Consider the following 22,743-nt stretch of genomic DNA (forward strand, 5'->3'; position numbering starts at 1 on the left):
GCTCACCACAACCTCCGCCTCCTGGGTTCAGGCAATTCTCCTGCCTCAGCCTCCTGGGTAGCTGGGATTACAGGCACATGCCACCATGCCCAGCTAATTTTTTGTATTTTTAGTAGAGACGGGGTTTCACCACGTTGACCAGGATGGTCTTGATCTCTTGACCTCGTGATCCACCCGCCTCAGCCTCCCAAAGTGCTGGGATTACAGGCTTGAGCCACCGCGCCCAGCCTTGAATACTATTTTAAAGAGGACGTAAAATGAGTCAAACAAATATCTGGAAGACAAGCATTCCAGGCAAAATAAGCAGCCAATGCAAAGGCTGGAACATCCCTTGGGTATTTAGGGAAGTACAAGAAAGCAATGTGTATTGAACCTGGTGATCAAGAGGCAAAATAATAAAAAGAGGAGGTCAGAGAGATAATGGTGGCCCCAATTTTAGGGCTTTATAGGCCTTTGAAAGCTCAGCCTTTACTGTTTGTGAGGTGAGAAGACATGGACAGACTGTGACAGAGATGTGATAATTTGACTTACATTTTAAGAGGATTAGTTTGGCTGCCCTATTGAGCATAGATTGTAGGGGGAGCATGTGAGTGGAATCAGGATGAAAAATGAGAAGGCAATTGCAATAATCTATAGGAGAGGCTGTGCTATCTTAAAACAGGGTAGTAGCAACAGAGCTGGTGAAGAGTTGTCAAAATTGTAAAAATGTTTGAAAGAAGAACATGTATTAATATAAATTGCATTGGAAAGTGTTTGAGAAAGAGAATAATATCCACGTAGCTCTTTACTCCCTTAATTTTATCCCCAGGAAAAGTTTAAATAAATCAATTTATGAAATAGTAAAATCTCAAAAAAAATTACAGAGCCAAGAATTCATCTGTATTTTTAAACAATACCAGAGAATCAACCTTTGATTAAGGTAAGAGTAAATAATTCATCTCTACTTTTGCCCCATGTATTATGTATAATATGCTAAAAAATTGACCTGGTGTTATAATTATGTGATGGATAAAACTAAATCAATCCAAAAATCTCAGATAACATAACAAGTAAACAGAAAAATCTCAACAATTATAAAACTGCATATATGATTCTTAAATAACAAACTTCGGAGACTTGTTCTTCTATGGGAACCACAATACTGAAACTTTGCCCTTTTTTTTCAGTTCTTTTCTTCTTGCGTTCACTGCGGTAAAACATGTCCATTGTTTCAAAATAAGAAAGTATTTACTGTTGCTTTTTGGTGGTAGAGTCTGACACTGCATGCTTGTTTTATAGTCTAAAATTAAGGAAGAGGTATGTTACTAACAATGAAATCCCAATCAGCTTTCCTGAAAGTTATAAACATATATTCCCGGGTAGACACCTTTATAAATTGACTCATGATAATTCCCACCCACTTAACAGTATTCACATTGCTGTGAAATCCCTTCCCCTTGAGTATGAACTGGACCTTATGAGTCACTTGTAACAAAGGTTAGGTCAAAATGATGGACATCACTTCTCTGACTAGGTTACAAAATTCTGTGGCTTCCATCTTGCTAGCATTCTCTCTTGCTGGTACTCTCTTTTATGCCCCCTCCTTAGCTAGCTGATATGTTGTAAGATGCTCTTTTGGAAAGCTCAAAGAATAAGGAAGTAAGAAAGTTCTCTAAGCAACAGCTCAGGAGAGACTGAGTCCTGCCAGTGATTGGGGACCCTTCGCAGAAGAGCCTTGAGATGACTGCAGCCCTGTGAGATTTTCAGAATCAGAGGACCCAGATAAGCCACACCTAGATTTTGGATCCAAATGTGAAATAATAAATCTGTATCCACTTAAACTGCTAGATTTTGGGATAACATGTTATGCAGAGATAGATAACTGTGTGTTAACAGTACATTTAGTCCATAAATTAATTTAAAGAACTATCAAAACAAGAGTGAATAAACACTTTCAAGCAGATCACTTAATTACTTTAGCATCTTGACTTTTTAATGCCATTCCTAAGAGATAATGGTCAATATAAATGAAGCAGCAAAAATAGGCTTTTGAGAACAATAAACCCAAATATATCAAGTTGAGGAAATGATTCAGTCAGAAGGAGAACATATTCAACAACTGAAATAGAAGCTATAGCTTTCTATTTCAGTTAATATCTATAGTTATGTAATAAAAATGTGGCAGCAAATAGGAATTCATTATCATACTACACTGTTAATGTTTTGTGATTTTAAGACTCCTTAAAGTCAGGACTGTGTTAGACTCCTTTAAGAGTTTGACGATTGGAAAGAAATCTTCCTATTCGCTGTTCTTTCCCTGTTTATTTCTACTTCCATGCACTAACTGCTAAAATTTAATTGGTCTTATGCTTAAATTGTATTGAACAAGAACACTTACTCCATTCTAAGAGGCTATAAATTACTATATCGCTGATATAATTATCTTCATATATTATAAAATTAGCCATGGAACATAAGCAAAATTTAATATAAACATTGAGTAAAATATTAGTGACATATTCTATGAGAAGTGTGGTCCATCTCTAGTTAAAAACAATGGCAGGTTTATAAAGATGGTTTCTTTTCCCTAAGGATATGGTTCCTGTAACTCAATGTAACATTCTTGCTTTATACTCAATTGTCTTAAACAGTAAATTATTGTACAAGTTTAAGATAGAATTTTATTGTCAATGCCACTAGCAACTACCCATTAAGAGTGGAAAATGGGATAACTGCTAGTTATTCTGCCTATTTTCAAAGTCTTTCAAAAGATGTGTGTTAAATTGAGCTTTCTTCTCCTACACTAGTTCTTCTGGCTACAATTCTCAAAATGCAGAAGACCTCTTTATGTTACAGCTTATAGTTAGTTTATTTAGAAATATGATGCTGCTACTTGTTAGCAATGTAATGCTTGAGGGGTTACGTAATCCTTTTGAACTTTAATTTTTGTATCTGTAAGATGATAATCATAAACTATAGCACAAATGGTTTTTTAATGTTTATGCAAGATATTAAAAATGGGACTTATTAACTCAAACCTTAATTTAAAAGCATGAAAGTATTAATGCAATATTATATAGTGTGCCATGCTACAGTGCAGGAGGAATGAGTATACGAATATTTGCTCTCTCATTTGCAGAAAGAAAAGGAATTATTATAACAAATATGTATTAAACCTACAGCAGGCTGGTCATTTTAAAATTTGTCTTTCTGCTGATATATTATTAGGAAACATCATGGAAATGTACCTCATTCTAATAAAACCAATAACATCAAAGAAAATAAGTTAATGTCTCCAACAAATAAAGAGTTAACAGTAAGTGCTCCAAATACATCAAATTAAAATAGCAGCTTGTGGTCTTTGCATTCATATCTTTAAATTGAATCTCAAAATAAATTACTGGAAATAGAAATACCTGCAGTTTTCTCATGGAGCTCACAAAGTCCTTGGCCCTGGGTTAGCTCTTGCCTTGCACCCTAGGGAGAAGTTTCCTGTGTATTTGACTGCACAGAGATAAAAGACCAGGTAAGCATATTCAAAATACATTTTTTTTCCTTTAGTGAACAGGCAGTAAAAATCTCTGATATCCTTGTATTCTGCTTCTTAGATCACCTAGAATAAGTATATATAGTCGAAGATGGAATTTTCTTAAGAATGGTAGTTAAGGAAAAATATCTTTAATATAAATGCATCAGGTATCAGTAGGTTCCTGGCACTGTAGGCTCATTTGGAATGTTAAAAACCCATCATTTACTGCACAGAGTTTATGATAATTAAGGCCTTCCAGATGTCCACTTAGTCTTTTAAATAATTTTCTAAACCATACTGTCCTTTATGTCAATAAGAGTATCATAAACATTCAAAAAGAAATTTTAGGTAAATGTGTTTTTCTTCAACGATTTAGTTTTAATTTTTTAATATATGTAAAAGAATCTTATTGCTGAAACTGACAGAATAAAGGCATTTCTATGTCACTTTCTTCTCTGAGACCTATCAAAACTACAAAATGCATGAAGCTCAAATAAGAATTTTCTATCTTCATTGACGGCATGAAAAACCAACTTGATTGCAAACTTTAATCTATAAATAGCTGCCAAGAACAGTGATATTGGGGCCAATTTGTGTCATGAGGCCTAAAGTATGTCTCTGTTATATCTATGTCCATGTCTGCATGTCTGCATCTGTGTCTGTGTGTCTGCCTTTGTCTATATCTGCATCTACATCTATATATGCGAGTAGGCACCAAACTGGATGGTACACACTGAAATGTCTGCAACCCTAAATAGTTGATGATGATTCATCACTTATTTGAGATGAGAAGCTGAATTATCTGAATAAGCCATGAAAAAATCTGTGATCCTTATTCAACACTGCTGGGTGGCCGAAAATGAGGTCAAACAAGGAGTCAGTACATATTCACAAGAGCCAGCCTGCACATAGAAGGAGTGAAGGGGACAGACAGTGTCACAACAGCTGAGCTGGGAACACTAGATGTAAAAATCTAAGGTAATTGAAAACAAAAGCTTATGAAAGAATGACTCACTCTAGTCCAAGCTTATTTCCATTTCACCTAAAATGCTCAAAGCATTGAGTTGATGATGGTATATACCTCTGCTCATATTTGATGGGTTAAGAAAGTATTTAGAGAGATAATTCCTTCTCATACTATTCTTCAGCAAAGAGCTTATCCTGACAGCTCTTTTGGCCCCATTAGAAAATGAGCCAAAATAAGAAAGGAATCTGCATCAAAACTAGACAGAGATATTATAACATAAAATGAGAACAAATGAAGGGTTATCTATTAGAATAAGAGTTTGTTTAAGACAATCTTGCTCTGTCACTCAGGCTGGAGTGCAGTGGCATAACCTGGGCTCACTGCAACTTCCACCTCCAGGGTTCAGGCAGTTCTCATGTCTCAGCCTCCAAGTAGCTGGGATTACAAGCATGCATCAACATGGCTAAACTTTGAAGGCAAAAAGCTAAAAGGATACATTTAGGGGAAGTAAACATACTGATTTACTACCAACCAAATGAAGAAAGAATTGGACTAAAATCACCAGAATATTTTCCTATTACTTTAATAGAAAACTTTTTAAAATGTAAGTTTGTATGCTGAGTGTAATATTGCTAGATGTAGTCATAACTCATGATCTTAGCTAGCATTTCACCAAAATGGCACAATTTTGAAAGTTTTACATAGAAAACTAACAGTGGAAAATATCACATTAGATTACCAGGAAAGCAAAAACATCCTGAGGCTGTCTGTACAACAATCACTATAAAACATGTCTACCTTCTGCAAAAAGGAAATCAAAGTTAGATCAAGTGATCTAAATATAAACATAAGTAAGCATCTAGTACAACCAGGAGATTTAACTGAAGTTGGGAGGTAAAGAGGAAAATCCAAAGTTACTGTGGCTTCTTCTCTTCTCTTATATCAAATAGTATTAGGCAAAGAAACAGGAGAGGAACCAGAAAGAGACGGACGTGAAGGTTAGTGCAAAGTCATTTGCGTTAAGTAGTTGGAAATTTGGTTTTGAGGATAAATTATGTTTATTTCAAGTGTCAGAGAAATCTAGACATACCTGGTGGCCTATTGAGGTAGATGCATAAGGAGCTTTTTTATTGAAGGAACAATATGCCCCCTTGGACATCCCGGAAAAAGATACTAGCACATAGACGATGCCCAACCAACATGCTGAGATACTTAGGACTGTTCATAAATGTCCAGTAAAAAATGAAACCTCCAAATGCTGTTGCCAAGTGGCCGAATAAATGTGACCAAATCTGGAGGGAGTCTGGGTGGTTAGCAAAGAGAGCCTGTGAGAAGCCAAAAGGTGAATCAGCATCTTCTGTTTTGCAGAGAACACAACGGACGTGGTTTCTCCAGTCATGACCCAGTAGAGCAGCGAGAAGAACCATATCTGGCAGCAACACAGGCCTTTACCAGGAGGGTAGGGTAAGAAAGAGCAGAGACTACTTTGTGAGCAACAGAGAAAATGTCCAAATGCTTCACCCAGCTTCAGCGGGAGTGACTGAAGTGTGTAGACTCTTGGTGGCTGGCGTAAGCTGAGACGTGTTTGTCCACACAGGCAAGACACCACATATGGACTGCAAAAGGTAAGCGGAAGAGACTTAAAGGGAGCTAGAGGCATGGAAATCCAGGCTGGCGAAAACCAGCAAAATAAGGGACATGACTCAGAGTATGTCCCTATTTTGTATGCCTAAGATTAATGTGTCCCAGAAGCAGGGGTTAAATGGTCAAATCTGAGTCATATTTAAAATCTGGCTTATAAATCAAAGTTAATTTTTACCTTAAAAATCCATTTGCTTTTTCATTTGTTAGGATTTTATATATAGGGCAATGCCATGTGTGTAAAGTTGTGTGTGTGAGTGTATTTGTTTATGCATAAAATATCTCTGGAAAGAAACTTCAGCTGATAACGATGATTGCCTCTGGGAAAGGAAACTGGGAAGTGATTTAGGCAGGGAAAGTTCACTTATTTTTAACTTTTTACACAATTAGGTCTTTTGAACACGTTTACCATGCACATATTTCCTATTCATAAAACCCATACAGTTTAATTATGAATAAAATAGAGCTAAATAAATCAGCATGTTAATGACTTTTTCATGAAATAAAAATATTACATGTATGTCAATAAATGAGAGAGCAGCTAATCCTTGTCTTTATTTTTTAATAGCAGTAAAGATGAGGTTGAAAGATGAGGTTACACGGGTAAACCTATTGTTTCAGAGTAGACAGCAATGTGATTATAAAGACTCCAAAAGTCTTACCAAGCCAAAATCCATTTCTCCCTTTAGCCTTCCTGGATCACCATGAAAATGGTTTTATTATGAGATGATAACCTTTTAATGTCTCATTTGTATTTTACCCTACCTTCCAGGAAACTCAGGTGGGCAATGCTAACTTGCAGTCTCTGGCATAAATAATTTCCTATTTCTTCCACACAAATTCTTATCTCTTTTTATTTTTTAGTTTATGTGGCTATTTTATGTAGCGGTTTTTATTAGTAATCACCTTTAATATGCTCTGGTGGTAGAGACTGTGTAAATTTTAAAACCAAGGAAAATAATGGATAGGACAACCAATTCCAAGACAATATTTTCAAAAACTCTTAGCTAAAATTGTATGTATTAAGCTCCCTAGAGTTCATATGGCAATGTGAATAAATTCTCTTAAAAAAAAAAAAAGTGTTGAGTCCTCAGTAGTCTGTCTTCAGTCAGTAGAGAAAAAAACGCTTTGTTGGTCAGTCTTAAAGCTAATGACTTCCTGGGCAGGATAAATATAACAGGCACATCTTGAAGACATATTGAGAGCTGACCTACTTTATAGGTTTGCTCACCTGGGAAGTTATAAACTTAAATTGGCCTTCAAGCATTTTTGAGAGACATTGAACCAGGCCTTAATACCCAGCAGCATGGACAAAGGAAGTTTGTATTGGGACTTGTCAAGGACTGATCTATCTTGTCATATGTTGTCCTCAACTAAGGGTGCTTTTGCCACACCACTCCTACTTAAGAGATGTTTGGTAATATATTGATATATTTTTGGTTGTCACAATGACGGTGGAAGGTGAAACTGAAATTTGTTAGGTAAGGGCCAGAACTGCTGTCAAACAACCTACAATGTATAGAATAGTCTCACCACAACAAAAGATTGTTCATTTCAAAATGTCAGTCACAGCCAGGTTGAGAAATCTGGTCTAGATCTATTCCTCTCTGGGGTTTTGTTGCCTGTCTAGGTGTAGTGTAAGATGGTAGGGAGCACCTATCATCTTTGCTTAGCTTCATAGTAAGGAGAAAGTGGAGAGCTGAGAGTGGAAACCCTTCTCACGTTCAGCCTGCTTTGGACCACAATGCTGATATATCAAGGCTCAGGAAAACTTTCACACTCTGAGGCTGAGATATTGAAATAAACAAAATAGTTATCTGCATGTAATTCTGCCAGATTCCTTCCCTCAAGCCATTATTCTGACTCAGCCACCCCAGTAGCTGGGATTATAGGCATGCACAACCATGCTCCACTATTGTGTTTTTGTTTTTGTTTTTGTTTTTGTTTTTGTTTTCTTAGTAGAGACGGGGTTTCACCATGTTGGCCAGGCTGGCTTCTAACTCCTGACCACATGATCCATCCTCCTTGGCATCCCAAAGTGCTAGCATTACAGGCGTGAGCCACCACGCTAGGCCATACGTCAGCAATTTAACAAAATTCAGGAAATTTGTTTTTTTTTTATTTGAAATAATGAAGTCATATTTATGATGGTGTTCAGGACACATTGTCTTAAAATACGGCACCTTGGCTTATTGCATATTTAACCTGAAGGAATTTGAGAAAATGGCAGAAGCAGGAAGGTCTCAGACCTTCCCTTGACACTTTCCCCTGAAGCAGATTATAAAACCTGGAAAGGATTTTCTGACCTTTTTCTGGAAGCAGGTCATGAGACCCAGATGTGAGAGGTGCCCTTACTATACTCAGAAAAACAGTAGCATCCTTAGCTCCAAAGACCAAAGAACACAGAGGAAACTGAACAAACCGGCCTTGCTAAGTTTCCCCCAGTATAATACACTTAGTTTGTGTTCTGTCCTTTAGTATTTATTCACTACTGTTTACTCTTCGTCAAACCTATTGTTAAAAAAATACGCAGGTTTAACTATTTCTTTGGGTCTTCATTTTTTTGGAGCTTCCCATTATGTAAACTTTATATTAAATAAACTATGCTTTTCACTTGTTATTTCGTCTTTTGTTATAGGGGCCTCAGCCCTAAACTTAGAAGTGTAGAAGGAAAATCATTTTTCCTCCTCTTCATTTGGTTTCTATGAGAGACAATGATAGGAATACTTATAGGAGAAAGACATCGAAATTTAGCAGCCTAGACTAACAGTGCTACCTCTAAATAACCCAATGACTTACATAATAGCTATTTATCTCTACTGTCAGTGAGTTTAGAGGCTTACAGAAACCACCAGATATCAGAATTCAGTGCAAAAGTAGAAGTGTCAGGTTTTTCTATAACTCCTATACTTGATTTTTTTTTTTTTTTTTTTTTAAAGACAGTGGCTCACTCTGTCACTGGGCACCAGGCTGGAGTGCAGTGGCACGATCTCGGCTGACTGCAACCTCTGCCTCCTGGGTTCAAGCAATTCTCCTGCCTCAGCATCCCAGGTAGCTGGGACTACAAGCACACACCACCACATTCAGCTAATTTTTTTTTTTTTTAATGTTTTTAGTAGAGATGGGGTTTCACCATGTTGGCCAGGATGGTCTCAATCTCTTGACCTTGTAATCCTCCCACCTTGGCCTCCCAAAGTACTGGGATTACAGGCTTGTATACTTGCAATTTACTCTCCCTATAGACTTGTAATGTTTATCTTCATACTGATAAGGAAAAAAGTCACCTTTTGTTATTGTCTGATGCCTATTTTATGTAGTGCCGAATAAATCCAATAAAATTATGTGGGGATTGTTCCGTAAGGCATTCTAAAACCTTATTCCTAGTAGTTGAATTAGAGTTTTTAGTAATTAATAAGACACATGTCATGGTAAAAAAACAGAATCTGAAATTTAAAAAAATGTTTTGTTTAGGATTTAGAACAATATTGTGTTTCAGTTTTTCTATATGCTCCATGACGTCTTATACTAAGCTTGTCTCACTTACTGCTGACTCTTCTGGGTACCATGGTACCATACCTAGCAGCTAGCACAGTAGCTAAGAATAAGTAGGTGCTTTGTTGACTAAATAATTAAAAATTTGAAAATTTACCTTCTATCAAAATACAACAAATTACCCTTCGATAAAAATAGAACCTTTTATTTTTTTTTATTTATTTTTTTGAGATGGAGTCTCGCTCTGTCACCCAGGCTAGAGTGCAGTGGCACAATCTCAGCTCACTGCCACTTCCTCCTCCCGGGTTCAAGCTCTTCTTCTGCCTCAGCCTCCTGAGTAGCTGGGATTACAGGCATGTGCTACCACACCCAGTTAATTTTTGTATTTTTAGGAGAGATGGGGTTTCACCATATTGGCCATGCTGACCTTGTGATCTGCAAGCCTCGGCTTTCCAAAGTGCTGGGATTACAGAAGTGACCCTCCCTGCCCAGCCAAAAATGGAAACATTTTATTGGATCAAATTGTTAATATGAAGACCAGAGGAGATGATGTATTATTTTCATGGTCTTTAAACCTTTAGTGTCATGCCACATTCATTAATGTTATTCTTTTTTTTTTTTTTTTTTTTTTTTCTAACTAAAGCAACTGGATACAACAACCACCACCACACAAAATGCTAGAACTATAAGCTTTGTAACTAAGTATGTCTTCTCTTTGTATACCTCCACTGCCCTCCCTGCTCAGGCACATAACAACCTGGAATGATATGAGCTACCTACATTCTGTGTTATTTTGCTTCTGCTCCTGAGCATGGACAAAAAGAATCAAACAGCTCATCTAATGAATGTCACAAACTGCTGGTTAGATTGCAATAATACCTCTAAACTATCTATAGCTTAAAGCAAAGGCATATTTCTTCTTCACACTTTATGTTCATTGGTGTGGGTTCTTTTCCATGTCAAACTTAAGACACAGCTGCCACTGTTTGGAGCGTTTGTCAGTTGTTGTGACAGGAGAAGAGAGGTTTGGAGGGTTTTCACTGGACATTTAAATCTTTTTTCTAGAAGTGGCACTTAGCCACTCAATTAATTCGTTGTCTAGAAACAGTAACGTGGGGAATAAGAAGTGAAAGTCTGCCACGGGCTTGGAGGGAGAAGAACTCTAGGGAAATACAGGATAAAGAACACTAACAGCTACCGCACCGGGATCTTCAAAGAATCCCCCAATTACTACTTGTCCGTAACCTTTTCTCTTTTAACTCTATTTCCCACAAAAGCCATTGCCAACCTTCTCATTGTTTTTCAAACTTCCAGTTTAGCAACTATCATCCAGTCTCTTAAGATGTGTCTCCATCTAGTTCATGGAAAACTGGAAGCTATCAACACCCACCAGGCAAGCTCTGTGAGAACAGGAATCATACCTGTCTCATTTGCAATTATCCTTTCTGCCTACCATGCTAGCTGTTGTCAAGTAAATATTTATTGAAGGATTTTTAATTATCACATAAATCTGGACCCTTCTGTCCAGGTTTCAATGATCAAATTTTTCAATTGTTACATAAATCTATGGTAGGCTAATAAATGGCCCATCAAGAGCTATCCAAGGTTGAATGTGCTTGCACCTTTTAAATGTTAACTTACATGAACAAAAGGGGTCTTCATAGATGTGATTTAGGATCTTGAGATGAGAAGACTTTCCTGAAAAACGCAACCATACTCATCTTTATAATATGGAGGCAAAGGGATATTGACACACATAAACACAGAGGAGAAGGTGATAAGAAGATGAGGAAGAGAGAGATGTGAAGAGGCTAGCCTTGAAGATTGAAGTGTTGTGGCACCTTGTTACCAGCCAAGGAATGCTGGCACCCATCCAAAGCTGGGAGAGGCAAGGAATAGATGCTTCCCTGGAGCCTCAGGAAGGAGCTTGGTCCTGCTGACACCTCAATTCCTATGCCTAGTGATAATGATTTTTAACTTCTGACCTTCAAAAGTGTAAGAGAATAAATGTGTTGCTTTAAGCTATGAATTTTTTGATGATTTGTTATAGGAAACTAGGATACATTGGATAGATTGAACATTTTTATTTTCTGGAATTTGTGCACTGAGCAAAAAAAGATTCCTGTACTTGAAAATGTTTAATATTAACATAGAAGTAAAAAATGTATTTTGATTTTTATCCACATGTACTTGTCACATTTTTGGAGGTTACAACACTTGCAATATTGTTTTACTTCCTTGAAATGAGTAGATTTATATCTTTAGATTGGAGTCTTTGGAATATCAAAATTAGACTGTCTGCATGTACTTGACTGTCTCCCAAATTTGGATGGTTTAAAATATATTCATTATAATTGCTGTGGTTTGTGGATGTAAAACTGTATATGGTTAAATATCTGCAGTTGTGGGAGCATTGAGGCTTACCAAAATTATGTGCTTGTTTATTGGGTTAACTCCCAGCTCTCTGTTCTTCTCTTTTTGCAAGTTAATATATTCTATATGTACTGATTTTGCTTCTGCATCAGTTCCTAATGCTCCTTTCTTCAAATTACCAAAATATATTGACATTGCCACAATAAAATTAAAACCCAATCCTCTGCAAAATATAAAGAATATGTATAACTCTACAAAAGTCTTTCAGAACTTTCTTTAGAAGCCAGGTTATAAGCAGATAATGTGTCTTTTTCAGGTATGAAAGCAAATGTGACAGTCACATTCAAATGACAGGTCACAGAGTTTCATAAAAGTTAAAATACTGAAGTGCAATTTAGGTAACTGTTGACAACAGGTTATGGGTTATGTGAAGAAATAGAAATTTTCTCTTACATTACTGCTTACCTACTCAGACACATTTGCACTAATTTTAAACTCTCAAAGTATGTACACCTATACTTTTCTATTAGTACATAAAAATATTTACATCCTAAGCAAATTACTTTGTATTCTAGTATTTGTCTATTTATGTTTAATTTGTTCCATTACAACAATATTTTATTTTATTTAAAAAAATCTATCATGGTCGATTTCTAAAATTCCTTTATTTTCTTGACTAATGCAATGCCTCTTTGTAACCATTGGATGCAATTGTAAGCTGCTTCCTAGAGCAATAAAGAAATAATTTGTTACGGGATACTTTGTTGGTTTATAAAATTCATATTGCTGCTTTTGGAATAGATTTGCTAACAGTCATCAATACATCGGGAGATTTCAGCTTGCTCTCCTATTTCTGGCTAGTCCCAAAACCAGCACCACAGAGATAATTCATTTGTTTCTATTTAGATGATGAATCCCCTGTGCCTCCCGAATATTAATCAGTGTTTATTTCACTTCTTTTTCACCCCCTGCCCTCTACAGTCTTCACTACAATATAATAAGACACAGCTGATGCTGTTTGTTTATTCCTGTTGAGATATTTTTAACATCCGACTTTTTCTCTGTTACATTCAGCTTCACCCACTGTCACTCTAATCCTAGCTCTATTTCTCTTTGGCCCCTCAGGGAGCCTCATATATGCACAAAACACCCTTTGAAGTTAAAGGGAACTTCCCCTTTCAATAGTCTTCATTATCCAGGATGCCAAAAGAGAGTAAGTGCCTCCCAAACAACTCACTCTAGGAGCTGAGTCTCCTCTGCGTCGGACAGGACCCTCTTCTCCCCATTTCTTCCAGAACCTAGTGGTGCCAGGCCCCCTGTGGGTGTTCCTTAAATGTTAAATGAATGGATGAATGGAACCCAATGTGAGACTACAAGAAGAAAAACACAAAACTAAATGTTAAGCACAAAAGCAGTCACATTTTCCAGTTGAATCAAAAGCAGGCTGTTTCTGATCAAATAGTGAGGCATTTAGCAAAAAGAAGCAATTGCAGATGGAACCAATAAAGTGATCCCAGAAGAGAACTGACTTCAAACAAAAAGGATCTGTCTCATTCTTACCATGTCTGTATTTCCCAAGAGAGCAAGACCCCTGTTTTATTTATTTATTTTTATTTTTTATTTTTTTGAGGAAACACATTTAATTGTTCTGGAATCTTTTAGATGCTATACATCAGCAAAACGTTGTATCATGGAAAAGCTACAGTGAACCTGAAAAAATGAAAGGTGATAGTGGGTGGCTGGTGAACTAAAATGCTGAAGAACTGTAGAGCACAAATTGGTAACTGCACTTTGGACACCTTTTCTCACATTTCTGTTACCACAGCATGACAGCACTTTTTGAATGTTCATGAAGCAAGTACTAAGAAACAGGTTTCAGATATCATAAATATTTCAAAAGCTATTCAGAAAATGAAAGGCTAAACATGTGAGATAGAAAGAAAGTGAGAAACAAGGGATGAATTCAGAAAACAGATGCTATATCTAAAGCTATCACCTGAGGAATAGAGGATTTATTGCTCCAGATCGAACAGTTCTGAAGGGAGGAAAAGAGCCTCATTTACGGCACTCATGTGTTCCTCTCAGGGCACACGCAGCAAAAGCAGAATCATGGAGACAACCACACTGACCGCTGTGAGAAGGAAGAATGTCATCAGCAAATAGAAATGCTAAACGTTCACAATAGCATCAGAAGAGGAATAAGCAGAGGCTTCTCAAAACCACAGGGAGCAAACCAATAAGAAAGGCAGGGTATGCAACTTGAAAGAGGTGGTTAACACGTGAGACATGTGAAAACCAGCCTTCAGATTCCCAGATTCTCTTTCCTCACCAGCCTTTGTCACAGCCACTGAATGATGTTATCTTGGGAGCCACAGAGGCAACAAAGACGGTCGCTCTTACAGTTTATATGAGGATATCTCCGGTGCTTCTTTCTTAGGGTGAATAACGTGGTAGGGTGTGAGCATTATGGGAAGAGAATTGTGAAATGCACCACTTCCATCCCTGCCTCTTTGCACTCTTCACTTCTTAGGGTGCCCCAAAACTGACTGATGAAAGCAGTAAGACACTTCCTTCCCCCAACAGTTGAACATGGAGATAAAAACACACCAGCTGAGAAAGGAAGTCTTTTATTTTGATTGCACCAAAGCTGCCTATTTCCATATGCAAATCTCAGTCAACTCATTTCAAGTGTACTCTGCCAGAAAGAGTCTCATTTCTGCAACTCTACCATATATGTGTGTTTCCCTATGTCCTCCCCCAGTGATGACCCCTCTTTCAGGCATAATCCCTACTTATTGCCATCTTCAAAGAAACTTTCTAATTTGGAATCAGTTTCTTTTTATACATTCATGAAGTTTCCCTTTACAGCTATTCTCTTTCATGGCATCCTCTATAGGCCAGGCTTTACTATGGCAGACTAGAAAGCCACTCTCTCCCACCTCTGAATATTCTAGTACTACTCATCCTTTAAGACCTAACTGGACTAGTGCTTCCTCCAGGAACATATCTGTAGCTAACATCTGCCTTCCACCCCCACCCCAGCTGCTTCAGCATTTAGCAACTTTTCCCTCTCTTTGTCCATGACATTTGCAACCTTTGTTCTATAGACCAGAGATATTTACACATGAGTTACTTCCTCCACTGTATCATAAGATTCAAAGACGATCAATGATTCACTTTTCTGTGTGATTTATGAAAAAAAATAAACCAGTAAAGAGCTTGTTATTCCCTTTACTTCATGTTCAGTGACATGGTACCAGTGCCTTAGTACTGGATACCAGGTCCATGGCAGACACCAGTGTTTTCAGCTTGGCCTAGAGGTTTGTTACCAGAAAGGGTTCCTGATCCACTCCCCAAGAGAGGGTTCTTGGATCTTATGCAAGAAAGAATTGGATGCAAGTCCACAGAGTAAAATGAAAGTAGCGAAGTAAAGAAACAAAACACTGGCCTCTCCATAGACAGAGCAGTGGTATGGGCTGTTCAAATGAATGTCCTTATAGTTATTTCTTGATTATATGTTAAACAAGGGGTGAATTATTCACAAGCTTTCTGGAAAAAGGGCACGGATTTCCCAGAACTGAAGGTTCCTCCTTTTTTTAGCCAATATGGGAACTTCTGAACATCGTCATGGCATTTGCACACTGTCATGAAGCTGATGGGAGTGTCTTTTAGCATGCTAATGCATTATAATTAGCATATAATAAGCAGCAAGGACAACCAGAGGTCCCTTTCATCACCGTCTTGGTTTTGGTGGGGTTAAGCCAGCTTCTCTACCTCATTCTATTTTGTCAGCAGGGTCTTTGTTACCTGTCTCTTGTGCCAAACTCCTGTCTCATCTTGTGACTGATTATCCCTAGCCTCCTGGGAATGCAGTCCAGTAGGTCTCAGCTTTTTCACTTAGCCCTTATTCAAGATGGAGTCACTGTGGTTCCAACGCCTCTCTGACAATTTCAATAGTAAACAAAGCCTTTATTAGTGGAAGATATGATGCCCTTTACATGGATATACCTTCATTTTTGCATAGCTTATGGGGCCTCTAAGTTGAGCCTCATATTTAATCTTCCTCTCTCGGTATCCTGTACCTTAAAAAATCCCCAATGTGTTATCGTGCCCTTGCAAAAGCTGTTTCCTCTTCCTAGGAAACAACTCCACCTCATTTTCCTGTGTTTTTTTTTTTCTTTCTTTCTTTCTTTTTTGTCTATTTAACTGTTAATCATCCTTCAGTTTCAATGATTACTACCCCAGGAAGCCTTCCCTGACCTCAATTCTCAATATTTTAATACACTTTTATAAAATTGTGTTCAATTACATCGGATTACTTTTTTATATTTAGTAATTGCATATTACACATAGTCAATATCATGATTATTTGCAGAAAGCTTAGCATCCCACTCTGGTATAAACTCCCAGTAGCAAGGACCATTTCTGGTTTCTTTCTGCTTCTTTCTCTTCTCTACTTTCTGCATCTTGCAGAATACCTAACATACAATTGACATCCAACAAATGTTTGTTGAAAAACTAAATGAATGCATAAACAAAGAGTTTGTATTCTAAGCATTGTCTATACCTGTAAGACAATACATTTCAATTTCATAGATTTAGGGCTCTTCAAACCTGTCTAGGATTGAATTCATGCTCTTTTACTTGTCACCTAGTTAACTTGAAAAATCATCAACCACTCTGATTCCCAACTGGCCTAACTGAAAAATAAGAATGATAACGCCTGCCTCTCAAGGTTGATGTGTACACAAACATGCCTGACATTAATTGAGTATGGTAGGTGTTCAATAAAAGTCAGTTCCCTTTTTCTTTCCTCAGTGAATTCTGGAGTTTAGTTGCTATGGCTTATTTGACTCCATATAATCAATTACTAGGATTGGAAAAGAAGATTTTTAAACATACAGACTTCATAGTTAAAAGACTTTGTATTTGTTTGCTTTCATTCATTTAATAGAAAAGTAGCTATGGCTTTATAGGTGATGAAAATGAACTTTGATTTTATTCTGAGCACAATGGGAAGTAAAGAATTTTCTTAAGGGATGCAAAGGAGTTCTCAACTACTCAATCTAGTTCTACAAACTGAGAATAATGATGAGATGCATAGAACTTTTGTGGCATTAGACTTATGACAGAAAAAAAAAATAATCCAGAATGTGTTACACTAGTGAACTATCACTAGCCTAAATCTTTAAAAGAATAGAAGAACATAGCTACAATGCTACAATTGCAAACATGTTCTAAAAGTTCCTCAGAGAGTTGGCACTAGACTAGGTCAGTCGTACACACAGTTAAATATGTCCAATTCCTACAATCCCAGAGCTGGATAGGCCTACGATTTTTTTGTTGTTGTTTAGATGGAGTTTCATTCTTGTTGCCGAGGCTGGAGTGCAAAGGCACGATCTCGGCTCACTGCAACCTCTGCCTCACGAGTTCAAGCTATTTTCCTGTCTCAGCCTCCCAAGTAGCTGGATTACAAGCATGCACCACCACACCCAGCTAATTTTGTACTTTTAGTAGAGATGGCGTTTCTCCATGTTGGTCAGGGTGTTTTCAAACTCCCAACCTCGGGTGATCTGCCTGCCTTGGCCTCCCAAAGTGCTGGGATTATAGACGTGAGCCAGCCCTGTGATATTTTATGGTGACTTCAAGGGTAACCATTCCTTGCTGTCTTTTCTCTTCTTTTTGCCTGCAAACTGTGGAACTCCACAGTAGACTTGCAAATGTAGCAGAAATGGCCATTTTAAAGATTTAATGCAGAGACAGTAATAAGTTAGGCACAGGAGGCCTACATTGTGGGATTTAAGACATTTTATGGAAAGCTATATTCCGAAATTCTCTCCTCTCAGGTGCCATTGGACTAAAATATTACCAGAAAAGATGTCATCTTTTAGGTAAGAATTTTTTCTTTCCTTCCCAAAAAAAGAGAAAATAAAGAAAAAAACCCAAGTTACAACATTCTAAGATATAAGCTTTTGAATTAATTACTGTTCTGAGTCAATTACACAGAAAAAATTACTTAAATGTTTATTTTCCAACATATTTTTATTGAGAAATTGCTATGTGCTAAATACTATAATCATCAAGATAAAGGCTGTTCTTAAGTCTTACACTAACAAGTAAAAAGATATATATAAAAGACAATTTCAGAAATACCAAGGGTAGCATGATTAACCTGGATTCCTGATTACCACCAAAAAAGAAAGGGTAATTAAACTAGGTCAACAGAAAGAGAGAGAGAGAGAGAGAGAGAAAGAGAGAGAGAGAGAGAGAGAGAGAGAGAGAGAGAGATCAGGACAATTATGGCAATAATTAGTATTCTGGTATGATGTAGAAAGAAAAGAAACAAGTATTTTTTTACAATATCCTTCTAAAGAAAATCTATCTTTCTAAGAAATGAATTTTATGTTTAACTTCTGGTAGAAGTCATATGAAGTATTTGCCTTGTTTTTTCATTTTTTCCTGTTACCTAGTTCTAACACAGAAGAAAAGCATAATCTCATTTTTAAGTTCAATACTTTGATTTAATTCTTGAGAAACTTACATGAGATGTTGTTAGAAAAATGGAAGAAAACATATAACTTCTTTTGTTAAAAGGAAATCTTTGGATGTTTTCAAAATAAAGAATTTTATCAACAGTAATACTAGCTGGGTGCAATGGCTCATGCCTGTAATTCCAGCACTTTGAGAGGCCAAGGCAGGAGGATCACTTGAGTACAGGAATTTAAAATCAGCATGGGCAACGTAGTGAGACTCCATCTCTAGAAAAAATTTGAAAATTAGCCGGGCATGATGCCACATGCCTGTAGTCCCAGCTACTTAGGAGACTGAGGTGGGAAGATTGCTTGGGTCCAGGAGGTTGGAGTTGCAGTAAGCAATGATAGTGCCACTGCACTCCAGCCTAGGCAACAGAGCAAGACCTTGTCTCAAAACACAAAACAAAGCAAAACAAAACAACCAACCAAACAAAAACAGTAGTACTAGGAAAATACTATATTTAAAAAACAAAACAAAACTCATAAATCTTGTGAGGTATAAACATGGTCTTATGAATGTACTTTCCTCATAAAAAGCTCACTTATATTTTAGAAACTATTTCAATAGTTCTCTAAGAAGTAGCAATATTATCTCTAATAGTCATTTTACAATAGACAGACTTTTTGGTGGAATTTAAAATAAAGAAAATATTCCAAACAACTATAACTAATTAATTTAATTACATATTTTTCATTGATTCCTTTAACTGACAGTCTTAGTTTATTTCACATGATAAATTTACCTTGCCTTTCATAGAAAAAAATATTGAGAATGAAACTTCAAAATCTTTTTTTATTTATGCAAAGTGTAAACTTGCTGTAGGCTTTTATATCCAAGTCTTCTTTATTTAAGAGAGTTAGATAAGAGTTCATCATATTTATTGACCCTTTTCTAAAAAGAGATATTTTTGTTTATTTGCTTGTCATTGTGGTACAAGTCTAAAATGTTTGAGTACTCACTAAGCCCCATTCTTATCAGAGAGACACATAGTTATGTTGCAACACATAAAAATGACTAAATTGAATAAACTGTAAGCCAACAAAATAAGTTATCTGATATCACATATTCCCCCCCCCTAAATCTGACAGAGATATGAGTATATTGGTTGTGGAAACCAGATAAGAGCAAGGAATATACCTGTTGCATATTTTTTAACTACCTCTGAAGCAAACTGAATGACTCCATTTTCTGAAAAGTCTAACTATTTCCCTTGGCTCATGTTTAGGTAGCATTTAGTTTTCTTAACTTCTTGAACTGGTAGGTCACATTTAAGCACCTTTCTCATTGAAATAAAAATATAAGACTGATTCATTTATAAATAATATTAAAGCTGACTGGGCTCAATGGCTTATGCCTGTAATCCCAGCACTTTGGGAGGCCAAAGTGGGCAGATCATTTGAGGCCAGAAGTGCAAGATCAGCCTAGCCAACATGGTGAAACACTGTCTCTATTAAAAATACAAAACATTAGCCATGTGTGGTGGCATGCACCTGTAGTCCCAGCTACTCTGGAGGCTGAGGCAGGAGAATCACTTAAACCTGAGAGGCAGAGGTTGCAGAGAGCCAAGATCATGCCACTGCACTCCAGCCTGGGTGACATACCAAGACTCTGTCTCCAAAAGGAAAGGAAAAAAAGAATATTAAAGGTATTAAATATGTAAAGTAGAGCTAAGCACCAAATGGTTGCTTAGGATAATGATTGTCTACAAGTATTTAAAGGTGTCAACATTACCAGGAAAACAAATCATTTAACATAGAACAAGATTTTGGCAACATTAAAAGACTAGCATAATATTGACAGGATGTGGACCATGAATAAGAATTCATGAAGCAGAACTACTTTTGGAAATTAAATTATAAATTTTCTTCCCCTAGTTAAAAGACAAGATATGACACAAAAGTTCATTCTGCAGGCAGAAGGCCCTGAGAGAACTCTGTAAATCTTCATTAATAATTGCCCATGCTTTGGCAACAAGCCATTTCCTTCCTTTATGATCAAGGATCCTACTCAGTGTTGTTATTCTCAATACTTTGCAGATCCTCTTAATAGTCTTGTGAGGTAGAAGATCGTGTCCAAAAAAAGCAGCCCTAAACCATACAGTTGTCTCACTGGGAATGCGCTTGGATATCAACTTTCCAATAGAGGAGGTTTAACAACACCAAAAATGTTTGCTCCCAACACCATTGTTTTTGTAAAACTGTGGTCAGGAATAGGACTTGGAATTTCTTCAAATCTGCAAAACTAGGGTACAGAACAGCAACTACATTTCTTATGACTCCACAATGTCAACATTCTTCATTACCTTTTTTTCTTTCTTACTGTATTTTTACCACAACTATATTTTAATTATACCAAAATCTTTTCTACTAATAACAAATAAGAAAACCATGTCCTTATTTCAGTAAGGTGTAGCTCTGTGGAGTAGTGCATCTTACCATTCATTTTAGAGATGCTATGGCTTTGAGGTCACTCCCACAATATAACATTGATAAAAAACCTAGTAATCCCTAAAGACATGAGAGTGCTCAAGTATTGCTTGTTTCACCTAAGGTCATCCTGGTGCTCTCTGCTTCCTTTTCTCATCTATCACAAATTATCTATGGGGAAATTTGTTCATACTTACCGTGCATGCAAAGACTATAGAGATAGGTGAATAAAGTTATTTGTCTTAGAGTTCTTGATTCTTCCCCCCAAAAAGATGAATACATTGTGTGGTTCTTTCCACTCTTGAATAATATGAAAATGAAAATATATTGCTTAGTAGAGGTTATCAGAAGTCCATATTATACACCTATGTGCTTTGAGGACCAACAGGGAAAACTCAAGTGGTATATAAAACCTGTGTAGAAACGAAGGTGAAATGAAAAGTGGTACCAATTACCAGTTTAAAGAACTGCCTTCTTCAATCCTACACAATAGCCCAGTACTCACCAGAAAATTCTCTGCAGCTCTCTAGTAGTTTTAGCTTAGGTCATTGAAGAATAGAAGTACAGAGCCCTGAAAATATTTAGAACAAGTTAGGTTTATTAAAAACTGAAGTAAGTTATTTTTTTATTTAAAAAATAATAATGTGTAACTGTCTCATTTATCCATTTCACTTTAAATATGCTGACATGGACTTCAAAAAGTTTTTCTAAGCATAAGAAAAATCTCCGTTCTAATACTCATGAATTTTTTATATTGCTTTCAATTGCATCATGCTGGAGGTTTGCCATTTTCTTAAACAAAAATGCAAATTTAAAATCTAAGTTTTTATTGTTTTCCCTTCTCGCTTGTTTAGGAAATAAATCTGATATCCATTTCATCAAGATCTTAGCAGGTGTTCTATAAGAGCAAATTAAAAAGAAAGCCAATATGTGGCTGTAATGGTTTTGAAGATTTGGGTGAATATCAGGCCAGGAAAAATGTGATTATTTGGGAGTAACTACAGTATTTCTCAGGAGCAGTCTCAAGACCAATTCAATAGATATACAAAAACCTAACTGAAAGAACTGATGTGAAATCATATTGGTATTTCACTAGTCAATATTTATGAAAGGGCCATTGGTTCTGAGATTAGTAATAAATATTTTGCCATTACTTTCAATGGCAAAACAGTAATTACTTTTGCACCAACATAATACTATTAAGATCATCATAAAGATTTCGTGGAAAATTTTAAAGAACACTGAGATAGATATCCTATCAATTATTTTAGCATCTCAATCAGTGATTGTTTCTTTTCTAAAAGTTCTTACAAGTTCACATGCGTCTAAAGACAATCAAGCTTTTCAGGTGAAAGTTTGTCACTGCCTATTTTGGGTTCAAGTATTTTCTCTTGGGACTTTTTGGAGCATTGAGGTGTAAGCTACAGATTTCCACTGAGCACACGATTTCTTTCAGCTCCATAGTGTGCAGCCACATGACATATGAACTGCAGTGAGAAATCTTTTCCTTGTGTCTTGCCTGACTTGTCTTTTCAGTTATTATTTTGGGACTTTTCAAGCCATCATTATTATTTGATACATTTGGACAACTTTTAAAAAGCATTTATTTTTTCTGATTAATATCATATGTGTCAATTTCATTCGATTTTGTTTACTAATACCTTTTTGTAAAGGCCACAGAATTCAAGGGCTTATATTTCTCATAAGGTTGGGACTCAGACCCACCTCTGTTTGAGAACCTTTCCCCAGCTCCTACAGGTCTGCTGGCTCAGACACTTCTGCTTTCTTTTCCTCTCCCTAGC

The sequence above is a fragment of the Saimiri boliviensis genome, chromosome 18, assembly GCF_048565385.1.
Source record: "Saimiri boliviensis isolate mSaiBol1 chromosome 18, mSaiBol1.pri, whole genome shotgun sequence".
Taxonomy (NCBI): Eukaryota; Metazoa; Chordata; class Mammalia; order Primates; family Cebidae; genus Saimiri; species Saimiri boliviensis.